At 50.3% G+C, this 15,154-nt stretch overlaps 1 protein-coding gene across 2 annotated transcripts in view; it reads left to right on the top strand.

The window, feature by feature from the left end:
• Nucleotides 1–15,154, top strand: part of LOC135460946 (hydrocephalus-inducing protein-like) — a 41,715-nt gene that overhangs the window by 13,733 nt on the left and 12,828 nt on the right. The window lies entirely within an intron of this gene.

Raw genomic sequence — 15,154 nt, 5'->3', positions numbered from 1 at the left:
GCAAGCAGAGGACAAGACCCTGGAGAAGATGCTGGAAAAAATACTGCATCAACAGAACGAGAACATCAACAAAGTTCTTGCAACGATGCAGAAAAAGAACAATCCCCCAAGAGGACAGTGCTATAGATGTGGACAGCTTGGGCACATGAAAAGGAACTGTGCACAAACACATACGCCAGCGCCGGTACAGAAGGCGGAAAGGCCAGTTTGCGCACGGTGCGGGAGAGGAAGACATCCTGCGAAAGAATGTTACTCCCGAACAGACGTGGATGGAAATCCGTTACCGTTTCCGGGAAACGCAAGGCGGAGCGCGGACCAGCGCGCTCAGACACAAGTACTGGCGGTGTCGCAAGAGCAGACGGGGCAATCATCAGTGAGCAACAAGCAGACGCCCTCAGCAAAACCCTCAGCCGATTCCACAGTGACCCAGACCTCCTCCCACCAGGGGCACAGTGCACATTGGCAGCTTCAAAATTAGTTTGCTTTCTAGACGAAAGTCATGCGGAAATACCAACAGGTGTCCACGGGGACTCATATAAGAAGCAAGATTTCCTGATAATCGGACAAGATAAATGCAGTATTCTTGGACTCATTGTCTATCCGACAGTTATCTCAGCGGACAAAAATACAGAATTGACAGTGTTGGCAAGAGCACTTCGTCCACCATTGACTGTACCAGAAAACACTGTGGTTGCGAGAGCCTTTGCACTGCCGCCGCACGCAGTTGGAGAGGTCATGTCAATCTTCGACGAAGAAGGTTTCCCTATGAAGGAACATGTTGAAGTACATACAACATGGGTGAAACACATAGGTCGAGACCGACCCACGCTCACATGCCAATTGACATGCGGGAACGGAACAATAGCGATTACAGGCATGCTCGATACAGGGGCAGATGTAACAGTGATATCATACATTTTCTGGCCACGCAGCTGGAGCTTGGTCGCGCCACTGGGTTCTCTCTCAGGCATAGGGGGAGCATCTCTGTGTCTGCAAAGTGAGAATTCTGTCGTTGTCACGGGACCAGGAGACAAGACGGCGGTCATTCGTCCTTTTATTGTCCAGAAGCCGATCACAGTCTGGGGTCGAGACCTTTTGGCACAATGGGTGCGAAAATCGAAGTGGATTTTTAGTAGGGGTCACTGCAGCACTCCCCACACTGAAACTGACATGGAAAACCAATAAACCAGTTTGGGTGGATCAGTGGCCCCTTGAACGGAAAAAGTTGAGTGCTTTGAGAAACCTGGTCCGAGAACAATTGCAGGCGGGACACATCAAGCCAACAGACAGCCCTTGGAATTCTCCAGTGTTTGTCATCAAGAAAAAACTATCGGGCAAATGGAGATTGCTACACGATCTCAGGAAGATCAACGACGTCATAGAAGACATGGGACCGCTTCAATTGGGACTTCCATCTGTCTCAATGATTCCCAGAGATTGGCAGCTTGTGGTCATTGACCTCAAGGATTGTTTTTTCAGTATCCCACTTCATCCAGATGACGCTCCGAGATTCGCCTTTTCAGTTCCGAGTATCAACAAGGAAACGACTCTGCAGCGGTACCATTGGGTCGTTCTCCCACAGGGCCTGAAAAATTCTCCGACGATCTGCCAATGGTACGTGGCACGAGCTTTGGCACCAGCACGGAAGAAATTTCCAAAGGTAAAGATCATTCATTACATGGATGATTTGCTCATTGCAGCATCAACACAACAGGAGCTGCAAGAAGCTCGTGACTGTGTGATCGCAGAGGTGCAGAAGGCAGGTCTAGAGATCAGCATTTCAAAGATTCAAGAGGTTGCACCTTGGAAATATCTAGGGTGGAAAATTTCAGAAAGAACAATAAAGCCTCAAAAGGTGGAGATCAGCACCAAGATCACCAATCTGCACGATTTGCAACAGCTTCTGGGAGAAATCAACTGGATGAGGCCGGTTTTGGGAATCACAAACAGCGACATCCCAGCATTGCTCGATCTTTTGAGAGGAGACACAGACATTCGGTCTCCCAGGACACTCACGCAAGAAGCAAAGAAGGAATTGGAGAAAGTTGCAGACGCGATACAGAAAAGGCAGGCACATCGATTTGTTCCAACGTTGCCTTTTCAGTTGGCAGTGCTGGGAAAGAAAACACAGTTCCATGGTTTGATCTTCCAATGGGACGAGTCGCAAAAGGACTCTTTGATAATCATAGAGTGGATTTTCCTACCACACAGGCCCGCAAAAACAATTCTTACAGACTTGGAGATGGCAGCACAGATCATCATAAAAGCGAGAACAAGGTTGCTGACGATGGCAGGAAGAGAATTTTCAACCATCAGGTTACCCTTGAAACAAGACTATTTCGAGTGGGCGATGCAACAATCGAAAGACCTGTTAATCGCATTGCTGGCGTTCCCGGGAACTTGCACAATCCACTTTCCGCAACACAAGATACTGCAATCGCAAATATGTTATAAAACAAAACCAAGAATAAGTGAAGAACCTTTGGACGGGATCACAGTGTTCACGGATGGCTCAGGGAAGACACACAAGTCAGTGATCACGTGGAGAGACTCAATGACAGGGGATTGGGAATCTGATGTGAGGAAGGTTCAGGGCTCTCCACAAATTGTGGAGTTGGCAGCTGTTGTCCGAGCATTTCAGTTGTTCAAACAACCTCTCAATCTGGTGACAGACTCCGCATATGTTGCGGGTGTGGTCAAGAGATTGGAAGGTTCGCTCTTGAAAGAAGTCAGTAATGGGGTTTTATACTCCTATCTGACGAGCTTGAAGGCATTGCTAGAGGGCAGGGAAAGAGAGTATTTTATCACACACATTAGAGCGCACACGACACTTCCGGGATTTCTAGCGGAGGGAAATGCTCGAGCGGACAGGTTGACAATGCCCATTTCGCAAACACTGCCGGACATTTTTGAGCAAGCGAGGTTAAGTCATGCGTTTTTTCATCAGAATGCACAAGCGCTGATGGAGTCCTTTCGTCTCACAAAGACTCAGGCGAGGGAGATCATTAGTGCTTGTCCAGACTGTCAGTTTGTGCAGCCACCTTCTTCCACCGGAGCTATCAATCCGCGGGGGCTGCAAAGTCTTCAGTTGTGGCAAGCTGATGTCACGAAATATCCATCTTTTGGGAGGCTCAAAAATGTTCATGTTTCTGTAGATACATTCTCAGGTGCAGTCTTTGCTTCAGCACATGCAGGGGAAACAGCAGACCATGCTTGCCGACATTTTCTGCAAGCATTTGCAGCATTAGGTGTGCCTCAGGAGATAAAAACAGATAACGGTCCAACGTATACAGGCAGGGTGCTTGACAAGTTCCTGAAAAAATGGGGTGTCAGACACACGTTCGGTATTCCACATTCACCCACAGGTCAAGCGATCATTGAAAGAACACATCACACCCTGAAATCCCTTCTGGACAGACAGAGAAGGGGTGAGCCAGAGGCAACACCTCACATGAAATTAAATAAGGCACTGTATGTGTTGAATTTCCTAAATAGCTCATCCTCGGAACCTAATCCACCAATCGTGAGACACTTTCTAAATAGCACACAGGCAAAGCTAAGGGAAAACCCTTTGGTTTTGATCAGGAACCCAGAAACAGGACAAATAGAGGGTCCTTTCAGACTAATCACTTGGGGCAAGGGTTTTGCTTGTATCTCCACAGATCGAGGTCTAAAGTGGGTGTCGGCGCGGCACGTGAAGCCATTCCGGACGCGAGAACCCGAGAACGCTGATCCGAGAAACAAAGAGACGAGTACTCAGACAGAAGTCGAGACTCAGGCCGGAAAGAGCGATCCCGAAGAAAAATAAAAAGAAACTAAGTACTTTGGGGATTTCTGTATAAAAGCGTAATAATGAGTATCATGATGCTTATGTGCATCATTCTTTCATTCATTGCAGCAAGTAAGGGAGAAGATTTACCTGTAAATCAGCCAAGGCAAAATCTATGGGAGACTTTGGCTCAAGCAGCAAATCTAGATAGTATTTGCCTGACACATTCGAGGCCAGGAAAACCATTTTCTGCATGCATGGTTGGATTGCCAGTGGACGAATGGCCAGTTCCAGGGCATTCCGCAGTTAACATCTCCCAGGTCATTGAAAATCCTGTGAAAGAGTGGTATGCTTGGACACATCTACTTCCTGTGGCTTCTACAGAACCTCAGGAATTGGAGATTTTTGGGTCCATGACAATGGGGTTCTGCATGCAGTTTGAGATTCCGGAGGCCACGAAGGCAAAAACTATCGATTTGACTCCCAATCATGAGTTTATAAAGAATGCATCGGCTTGGTGCAAATATACAAAGAGAACTGCCAAAGGATCAATCCAAGTCCCAGTGCAATTGCCACGGGGTTTGTTTTTAATTTGTGGGGACAGAATTTGGCACGGCATTCCTGCTAATGCCACGGGAGGTCCATGCGGCATTGGGGAAATTTCAATGCTGTCGCCTGATTTGAACATGTTAAGAGAGAAAAGGCGCAGAGGAAAAAGATCAATCCAAAATTATGCGACAGATTGCAATGACGAAGTTTTTCTTGGGATAAGAAAACAAGCATTGCTACGGCAATTTTCTCACCTCAAACAGCATCAGGGGTGGCTTTAACTCAGATCGACCACATGGGCTGCTGGTTGAGCAAACATGCACGATCTGTGTCTGTCGCATTGGATGACATGCTAAGAGACGTTAGTGGTATAAGACAGGCGACTCTTCAAAACAGAGCTGCAATCGATTATCTATTGCTCGCCCATGGACATGGGTGTGAAGAGTTTGAAGGGATGTGCTGCATGAATCTCTCAGATCACTCAAAATCGATTCATGAAAGTATTAGAAACATAAAAGACAGCGTAAATAAGCTTGGCGAGATCACGGGATCATGGATTGATCAGCTGGCAGATTTCTTTGACATTTCTCCTATTTGGAGAAGAATCTTAAGGATAGGGTTTTATGTTTTAATAGTCCTACTAGTCCTCATGATTGTCGTCCCGTGCATTTTTGTATGTCTGAAGCGCGCCATGAATCGGGTGATAAAAGAGGTCTTCTTGGTGCAAACAGAAGGGGGAGATGTGGGATCTCAGGATTTGAGTCCTGGGATGCAGGCCCCCCGAGACCACCCTTGGGGGGCCCGGGAGTCCTGGAATGTTGCCAGAAGTGTCTGGTGGCAGGACTTTGACCCTACACGGGAGACGACACCTTTATGAAGATAAGAGGGCCTCACCGGGGTGAAGGGTGGAAAGATTAGTTAATTAGAGAGTGAGAAACAGGGTTTAGGATTTATGTACAGGGGGGTTTAGAGGAGTAAGATGGAGGAATTGGGGTGTGTCCTGTCCTCCTCCTTCTTCCTCCTCTCCTCCATCTTCTTTGGCCACGGTGGCACCTTTCTATTGGTTATTACTAAGAGTACACCGAGTTATAACAATAGATGGTATTGGGGAAAAATGATAAATATTGTATACGTAGCAAAGGGTATAAAGATACGTGGCTGCCTGGAGGGCAGGGACAGTGTGCCCATGGCTGACTGCTGTGCGGATCTTTGTTCGGCTGAAAGAACATCTTTTAGATAAACAATTAATAAACATAAAACCAGAAAGAAGAACTGAAGCCTCTTCTCGTCCTTCAATACGCGGGCTGCCCCAAGGCCACCTCCGGGCCACCTCCGGGCCGTCCAGGCCCCTCAAACAGCCGAGATAAACCGGACAAGCCAGCAGTGATGTTCTCACCAGTGGCAATGGGAACAGGTCAGCCCATAATTACAGCAAGAGGTCCTGAATGAGCAGAACCTGAAGTAAGTTCATCAGCTGTTACTACTGACATGAACAAAGTTCAGCTTGCCAGATGTTCTCTTTGTTTTTGTGTGTGATGCATTCATCAGCAAAGTCCCCAGAACACATTTGAAGTGACAGATTGACCGGCAACAAAGCACCAAGACCAGGAACTTTTGTTTCCTCACTGGGGCTGTAGAAGGGCACAAAGCCCAGCAGCTGCTGGGCAGAAGCACATTTCCCCTGAGCTGTCCCTGAGCATCAAAGCACAGAGTCTTGTGTTTGTCAGGCAAGAGCTGTTTACCTGGTGACTAAATCCTGATTGCTCCTGTTAAATCCAAAGTGCAGCAACGCATTTGCATCAATATTTCCAACACATTGCACAGAGTTTCTCTGCTGGGCCAAGCAAACAGTTACCAGCCTGCATGACAGCCCAGAGTCCCAGACTGCAGTGCTGGTAAACACACAGAAACCTCCGGTTCTGCTTCCTTGATGTGCTCCTGCTCATGGTGCTTCATTTAGCTGGGATTGGACCCTTCAGACTGTAAATGGCATCGTCCTTTTGGGTTTCCATGTCACTGTATTGCTCTAATCTGTATTTGCACTCTTTCAGAGTTTTGATTGCTCCTTTTCTTTGAGTAGCTTTCATTGAAATGCTTAGAAAAGTTGCCCTTTTTAGGCTAAATCACGATGTTTCCAAGGTAAAATAAACCAAAGAAGCACACTGCCAATTCAACAGGAACTATTCCTTGGTCTTCAGGGAAAAGTTCCTTCTCCCTGTCTGATTCCTAGGCTGTAATCTCCCGGGACAGGGAGTGCCCTAACCTTTGCATCTCTTGAGATGAGGTTTATAGGCAGCAGGAAAAGAGAAATTCCTGAGGCAATCAGTGTCAAGTTGTGCATGCAAATAGCTCTGAAGCCTCTCTGTGCTTTTCACAAAGCATTCTCTGATGGGATTGCTGGCAGTGGGAGCCTTGGGCCTCATTGCAGAGAGCTGGATGCAGAGTATGGGGAGCTGAGGTCATTTTAGCCCCAGGATCTTGTGAAGGCTGGATCTTGTCAGCAGTGGCTCAGTGGCTGTTTGTGATCCTGTCTGTTCTGTCTCTTGTGCTGCCTGTGCTTGGATTGCTCCCTGCTTGCCCAAGGGAGCTGCAGGGAGCTGCAGTGCAGCAGGAATCCCATGGCCAGGTGTCCCCAGGCCTGACCCCTCTCTCTGTGTTGCAGTCCTTTCTCCGTGGTGCCGGCCACAGGAGCTCTGGGCGCTGGTGACACCGTGCAGGTGACAGTGGCATTTCACCCGCTGGCCAGCGGTGCCCATTGCGGCTCCCTGGTCGTGTGCTGCAGCTCAGGTGAGTGCTGGGCCCTGCAGGGCACAGGACAGTTCTGCACATGGCTCCCTCTGTCCCATCCTTGCATTCCCTCCAGAGGTGCCTCCCCTGTTCAGCCTTACCCCAAAGCAAACTGAGAACTCCTTGGTGTTTAGGGCTTGAGAAAGGCAAAGATTTTTGACTGCTGTTTTGCTGGGACTTGCTGAGTGGAGGAAGGAGGAACTCTGATTCTCCACTACCGTGTGGCTATGCCTGGGTGAAGTTTTATTTGATTCCTGGGCAGTGCTGTAGGTGAGGTCTCCATCAGACTCTCTGCAATGCAATGGATTTCTTGCACACCTCTGTCCCATATGCTGCTTCTCCACTGGCTTGCCACAGACCCTTTTTCTATGTGGCTCTTACACATAGATGTAGTTTCTGTCTAACAACATTTTCAGGCCCTCAAGTTCCTTTTTTGTGACAAATCAAAACAAATTTTTTCCTGTCCCCATTTCCCATTCTGTTCAAGTTTTTGCAAACCTTTCACATCTATCTCCCATTTGATTTCTAGACTGAGGGATCCCATCCAGTCTTAAAGTAGAAACTGCTCTGTACTCACTAATCTTTCCTTTGTCCCTTTCTTATTTGATTTGCAATGCTCCAGCTTGGTTTTTGAGATCCGAACAGTATAAAATATTTAAAGACTGATGTGGCTGTGGGTTTGGACAGGGAGATGATTTTCACGGTGCTCATTCTGTAGTGGTTTGTCACATTGCAGAGCCAGGCTGGTTGTGTTTCCTCACCTGTGTCCCCTCCTGCTGTGGGCTGTCACTTCACTTGTTCCTCTGGGCCTCCTTTTGCTGCCCACCTGCCCCCAGGCATATTTGCTGGTCAGCAAGAAGGGATCCAAGGGATCAGGAGAGACAGGAGTCTCCTGGGATGCCCGGGGAGAGCCTGGGCAAGGCAGGACTGAGCAGGGCTCCTCAGCCCTGTCACCTGAAGGACTTGGATGCAGAAATCCCGGTGATCTGAGTGGGTCACTGGAGCACATGGACCAATCTCCCTGTCCATCCTGTCACCTTGGGGCCAAATCTCTACAAACATCCTCAGAAATAAGGTGTTTTAGGAGGTGCCCAGGACATCTTCACGCTGTACACACAGAGCTGAAGGATGTGATCAATGGAGTGGTCCACAGAACTGCTCCTTCAGCGCAAAACTGGGACACTTTCTTCTGTGCCCTGTGCTTTGCTCTGTTCCTTGTGCTTCCATCAGCCAGTGAGCTGAGCAAAGACTCCCCTTTGCTTTGTTCCAGGTGAAGAAAGAATCCACACAAAGCTCCAGGGAGAAGCTGTAGATGTCAACGTTGGGCTGAGCACAAATTCCGTGGAGCTTGACAAGACTTTCACCACCATGTCAAGCCAGACAACCCTGTTCATTGAAAACAGGAGTAACATCACAGCCCACTTCCAGTGGAAGGCTTTTGCTACTGAGGAAGAAGAGAATGAAGAGAAGAGGAGGTTGGTTTGAAAGATGCATTTCAGTGAGATACAGGCCCAAGACTGAGCTAACATGTGGCCTCAGGGGATGTTGGTGCTTTTGAATGGTTTAGGCCAAGTAAACCATGCCTGGCACTGGGGTGTGTGTCCCTGGGCTTCAGGAGCTCAGCACTCAGCATTCCAGGTCATTTATACTCAAACCAGGGATGGCATTTTGGGAAGGAAAGGTTGATTGTGATGACTGGATTTCCTCAGGTTCTAATTGGGCTCTTGTCTCTCTAATCTTCTTTCTACATGACCTGGCAACATCCTTAAGCATTTCCTGAGTTGCCAGTCCCTCTTTCCAAAGGTGATACACCCTCTTTTTTCCCCTTAGTTCCTTCAAAAGCTCCTTGCCCATGCGGGCTGGTTGTGTGTCCCTGTGCTGCTATCAGAGAGGTTTTGTGCTGTCAGAGCAGAGAGGATTTTTTGTGAGAGAAGATAGTGCAGGATCCTTTCCCTCTCAGGACATTCTACTGCCATGCACTGGGATGAGATCCAAAAAGCTCTGGCTCATGAAAAGGTCTCTCCAGGAGTTTGCTGTCTGCCTCCTGCACAACAAAGTTCCTTCCCCTCTCAGAGCCTCTGTTTTCATGAATATTGCATACAAAAACTTGAATGTTCCTGAAGGGATTCGGTGCCTGAATTCATCAATTTCCTGTGGAAGTGCTTTGGGATGCTCTTGTGAAAGGCAGTGGAGGGAACGAGGGAGGTCCAAAATGGAAGGAACAAAGAGTGATGCTGCTAACACGTAGCTGCAAGCCAGCTTTGTCTCCCCTTGCCAGGGAAGTGCTGCAGTGGGTGCTCTGTGATCTTTCTGTGCCCCCCCGAGCAGCTCAGTGGGAGGAAAAGCCACTTGAAATGGCTGGTTGATTCTCCCTCAGCTGTGGCAGAGGCTTTGAGGCAGGAGGTTCTCTGGAGGGATGCTGGCTTTGGAAACCTCTGCTGAGCTTGCAAGTGTGGAGTGAAACTCCCTGCTGGGCAAGGGAATAGCAAGTTGTCCTCTGATCCTTGTGGGACCCTCGTGGCTTGGGCTCAGCCTTTGCTGGGGAGCTGCTGCTGCTCCTCCCCAAGTGCTTTGCTCTCCTGCGCTCACACTTCTCTCTGCAAACCTGTGGCTCATGAAACCATCTGCTGGCCTTGTCTCTCCCTGGGGCTGCAGGCAGTGTTTGCTGTGGCTGCCCAAAGAGCTGTCCCAGGAAAACTTCCCAGAGGAGAAAGAAACAGAGAAGGTGAAGGGAGATCACAGTGCCCTCCTGAGCAGCATGGTCCAGGAGAAGATGGCAAAGGTGCAAGAAGACCCCATGCTGTTCTCTGATGACATTTTTTTCATTGAGCCAATGGTAAGTGATAGCTGAGAACATTCTCTTCCTCCTTCTCTTCCTCCTCCGCCTTCTCCTCCCACCCACCCTACTCCCTACACCCACCCCTTCCCCAGCTGCAGTCACTGGGCAGATGCTCAGCTGGCTCCATGTGCTGGCAGGGAGGACATGGAGTTTCTGGTGAGGCTGCAGGGCTCGCTGCTGAAAGCATTTGTGCCCTGCAGGCTCCAGGCAGGGCTGGGAGCCTGACAAAGCCCAGCTCTGCTGCCAGGCTCGAGCTCAGGGCACTGCCTGCGTGTCCTGTCAGTGTCCCAGGGAGCAGTTCTTGTAGGCAGGGGCTCCCCCCACACGTGGGGCTCAGCAGAGGCTGTTGGAGCACTGCCAGCTCACACACTGACCTGAAGCTTGCAATTGTTCCCTGGCAAAAGGAGGCCAAATTCAGCCCAAGGTTAATGACAGAAATGCCAATCCCTTCCTGTAACCATGCCTTGCACTATTTCTGAGTGTCCCTTCCAGCATCATCTGTGAGCCTGGACACAAGGGTGGAAGGTTGAAATGGACCTTTGGAGTTGTCCTGCACACAGGGACAGAAAACCTTTTCTTTTTCTGGTGATGCAAGCAAACTGCTATGTGCTCCCATCAACCAGAGCCTTGATTCTGAGTACTGGCATTGTGAGAGATGATGAATGCCTGGTGTGTGCACAGTGCAACATCCCTTCTCATCTTGGAGTAAACCCTAGAATAATGCCAGCCTCTGCTTTCTTTCAGTACAGGTTAAACTAATATTTTTATTTCCAAGGAAGAGGGTCTTGTTCTCTTCTTGGTTACTCCTATGGCCCATCTAAGGCCAAGAGCCAGCAGGGCACAGCGGCAGTTGCATCCCACTGTAGCTGACAGCAGCATGATGTGCCCAAGAGCTTGTGTCAGAGCAGCAGGAATATTGTGGAGAGTGGGAGCTGATCAGCTGAGCATTGAGAGCTGTGTTGGGCTGGGTTTGGAGTGTTTCCTTGGCTCCTTGTGTTGTTCGCTCATCACTGATGCTCTAAACAAAGGCTTACAGGAGGGTGTTGAAAACAAGCAATGTGAAGTTTGCAGAGCAATGTTTTGCTGTCTCTTTCTGCTGTAGGAGGGAGAAATTGGGCCGAATTGTTTGGCTGAAATCAAGGTGACCTTCAAACCTCTGGAAGCACTGGAGTATGGAAGTGTGGCTTACTGCAGCATCTCAGGTGCAGCTCCTTTGCCCTGCCTCCTCCCCCTCAGTGAAGCCATGGTGCCAGGCTGAGCCCACTGGGCTCCCATGGAAGTGCTGGGAAGGGTCCCTGGTCAGCAGGGCAGTGCTGGCACATCCCCCTGGCCCTGCAGCTGCCAGGGAGTCTCCCGTGCCAGGCCAGGGCTCAGAATGCTGTGTGTGCCTGACTGGTCCCAGAACAGCCCAGGCAGTGCAGGGAGAGGTTTTCATGCCATGGCTTTGCCAGCATTCCCTCAAAGGCCAGAGAGCTCCAGAGCAGAGCAGCTTTGGTGAACAAGCACTCAGCCCCTGCAGGCCCCTGGCCTCCAGGATGGCTCCATTTGCCATGGATCCACCATCAGGTGGTAGGAGATGAGTTAGAAATGGGTTCCCTGAGCCTGGATCACCTCCCAGTGCCCAGACAGCCGCAGAGCAGAGGGGGCTGAGCCCCACTGAGCCCGGGCTGTTGGTAGAGGGAGCAGCCTTGGCCAGCAGCTGCTGCTCTCCCTGTGTGCCAGTTGTCACCTTGCAGCTCTCAGTCTGTGGAAATAGAACACAGCGCTGAGTGTCACAAGGGGAGCACTTGGGCAACAAAGTCCTGTGCTCCTGGGCCAGGGAGTTTGGGAATTACCAAACTCTGTAGGAGCTTTGTGCCTGCACTGAATGGATTTCAAAGCTGCTCTAGGTGCATGGGAAGGAAACCACAGAATCACAGTATGGTAAGGATGAAATGGACCTTAAAGATCATCTAGTCCCAAGACCCCTGCTATGGGCAGGGACACCTCCCCCTAGAGCAGGGAGCTCCAAGCCCCATCCAGCCTGGCTTGGAACACTTGCAGGGCTGGAAGCTCCACAACTTCCCTGGGGAACCTGCTCCAGTGCCTCACCACCCTCACAGGAAAAATTTCTTCCCTAATATCTCACCTAAATCTCCTTTCTTTCAATTTCTACTCATTACTCCTTGACCTGTCACTACAGGCACCAGAAATGTTTTAAACTCAGCAAACTGGTGGCTCAAATTGGAAAGCAGCCCAGGGAATGGGTTAGAAATTGCAAGTCAGCCTCAGGGGATATGTCCTGAGGGAAGAGAAGGGTCCATATCTTCTCCTGCAGCATCAGGAGCTGGTTGCATCCAGCTCAGAGTCAGGGACTAGCACTGAGGCAGCCTGGAAAATGCAGTGGAGCAGAGGGAATGATTGTACTGCAATGGACATCTCTCCCCAGGCCGTGAGAGCAGGCTGCCCCTGCAGCTCAGAGGGGAAGGCCAAGGACCCTTGGTTGAACTCAGCTCTCCTACTCTGAACCTTGGGAATGTTTTTGTCAACACCCCCCATGTCTATGAGGTGAGCAGCAGGGCTTGGGGTGGATCCTGATGGCTCCTGAGGCAGCAGCAAGCCTGGTGCAGCTGTGGACTTGCTGCCAACCTGGGCAGCTGTGAGCAGGGAATATTTGATGGACTGCTGAAATCTGGGGGGTCACAAAGGTGTGTCTGTTGTTCCTGAAGCCCCAGTCCCTGCTTTTGGGCAGCCTTCCTTAGGGATCAGCTGGGAGGCTTCCTGCAAAAACACCCCTTGGCACATGAAACCAAGCCTGGCTCCAAAAGCTGCATGTTCAGAGGCTTTTGTGGTAGTGCAGACACAAGGCACCTTTGTACTGGGCTCTGCAGAAGCAGCTGCAATAAACTGGCTGCCTTTGAGCTTCAGCCCACTGCCAACAGCTCCCAGCCAAGTGTCTTCTGCTTATTGCTGCAATCACAGGAAATCCTTGGGAGTTCTCTCCCTTGCTGACCAGTCCCTCACCACACTTCAGCCTTGCTGCATCTCTGGCTCTAGAAAGAGAGAAGTGTTCCTGGGAATAAAGCAAAGGGTTTTTTTACCTATTTGCCTCCCCCCCAGTAGAGTCAAGCTTGCAAAAACTTCATGAGGCACTGCATCCTGGCAGACACTTTCAAAATCTTGGGCTGTGGATGGGAAAGACATGCTTAGTTTTCTCACCAAAAGATGGTGCTGTCTGTACGTTTTGATGCTGATGCCTCATTCTCAATGTATTGTTTTCATGGTCTGGGAAAAGGTGAATGAGCAGGTGGTGCTGTTGGAGCTGTGCTCACTGGGGCAGCAGCAGCTCTGGGGTGATTCCCTAGGCAGCTGCAATCAGCCCACGTTGCTCTCAGCGCCAGCTCTCAATGCGCTTGGTGCTGCTGAGCAGAGGGGCACTGCTCTGTGTCCATGGGATAAGCCAGGGTGACTGCAGTTCTGTGGAGTTACCACTGCTCTGCATGAAAACCCAAAGGCAGAACTTGTCCTGTTGTATCTTTGGACTTCTGCCATTCAGCAGCACAAAGCATCTTCTGCCTTTTCTGGGTGTTCATTGCATCATTAGACAATAACTCACAAGAAGGGAAGATTCCACACGTATTTCCATTTTGCTTTCTTGCTGCTGCAGGTGAAACTGATGAACCAAGGAGCTATTGATGCTCCCTTCACCTGTCTCCCTTCAGCCACCAACCTGGGCTTATGTTTCAAGTTTGCCCCCGAGGAGGGCATCATTGCAGCAGGTGGGAGCCAGGCTGTGCAGATCTCCTTCAGTGCCACCGTGCTGGGGAGCTTTGAGGAGGAGTTCCAGTTCAGTGTGGCTGGATCTCCTGTGCCTGCCATCCTGACCATCAAGTGAGGACCCTGGGAGCTGGGTGGGCACATCTGTGGCTGTCTCTGGGACATCCCCCACCTACCTCCTTTTGGGGTGGAGCAGAGAAAAAAGGTGTTTCCTGAGGTGTGAATCTCTGCTCTGCTGATGGCATTGCTTTAGTGTGAGGCTGCCTCCTGCCCTGTGTGGTAGCTGGGAGCTGGAATGACTCCTCCCTGCAGGGATCTCCCTGTGCCTTGGGCCATGGCAGGCAGTGGGATGGATCAGCTTTGGGCAGCAGCTGCTCTGGGATGTCCCACCTGAACACCCAGCAAGGCCCCCAGGGCTTTGCAGATGGGCCAGCCTGGCTGATTCTGCAGCAGCAGCAGTGTTTGTAAAGCCTTGTGTGAATAATCCATGCCAGATGGGCAGCAGCAGCCTCAGCTCACCTCTCATGGCCATGCTGTGGGGCACAAGCTGTGCCCCCAGCTCCTGTGCACAGAGGGCTCTGGTGCCTCCTTTGCACAGCCAGCAAAGGGCTGATGTGGGAGTCAGGAACTGTGCAGCAGGAGCTGTGCCAAGGACTGGGGCACCATCCCGTGGGCTGGTGCCATGGCAAGAGACAATCCTGGCCCAGCCAAAGGGAGAAGGGCTGATCATAGGGGAGGCAGAGCTCAGTGCTCAGCACCACAGCAGTGTGAGGCCTTGTCCCTGCCAGCCTGAGCCATGTGCTGCCAGGATAATGCAGTGGAAGCAGGAGAGCTGATGCTGCCTGCTCTGCAGCTTTGGAGCTGGGCTGCTGCTCTTGGGAGGCACTGGCTCAAGGCAGTGAAGAAATGAAAGCAATCTGCACTGGATGATGCCAATGAGATAAGGGAGATGGGTAAAGAAGAACAAGGAAGTTATTTCTTAGCAAGAGAAAAGTGGTGAGCAGGTGCGCCCATAGTGGAGAAACAATGACGCTGCCTTTGTTTTTGGAGGAAAAGTGCTGCTTTTTTCATTTGGAAATCAAGAGGGAACCTTTCACCATCAAATAATTGATTCTCCTCTGTCCCTCCCCCAAAGTGGCCATGGGCTGTTTCTGCATCAGCAGCTTTCTCCTTGAGCAAGGGCAGGTGTCTCTTGTTGAGATGTGCAGAGCAGAGCCAGGGGCAGTCCTGTGAATACAATAGAGGACACAGGTCACTGGTTCTTGATTTTGAACCAAAAGGCAGAGTGGGCACTGATTGGCATCAACCATGAAATCAACTGGTGAGTGTTGTGCAGCTTCAAGTGCTGATTTCAGTGGATTTTGGTGGCTTTTGGAGTGTGTCTGCTGAGTTGAAGGACAGGTGAGGTGCTGTGCTAGATTCAGGACAGCCAAGTTTGGTTGTTGAAACTCTTG

The sequence above is a fragment of the Zonotrichia leucophrys genome, unplaced genomic scaffold (assembly GCF_028769735.1).
Source record: "Zonotrichia leucophrys gambelii isolate GWCS_2022_RI unplaced genomic scaffold, RI_Zleu_2.0 Scaffold_133_125366, whole genome shotgun sequence".
NCBI classification, from domain to species: domain Eukaryota; kingdom Metazoa; phylum Chordata; class Aves; order Passeriformes; family Passerellidae; genus Zonotrichia; species Zonotrichia leucophrys.
The sequence above is the reverse complement of the archived record's forward strand: the minus strand, read 5'-3'. Positions and strand labels throughout refer to the sequence as shown.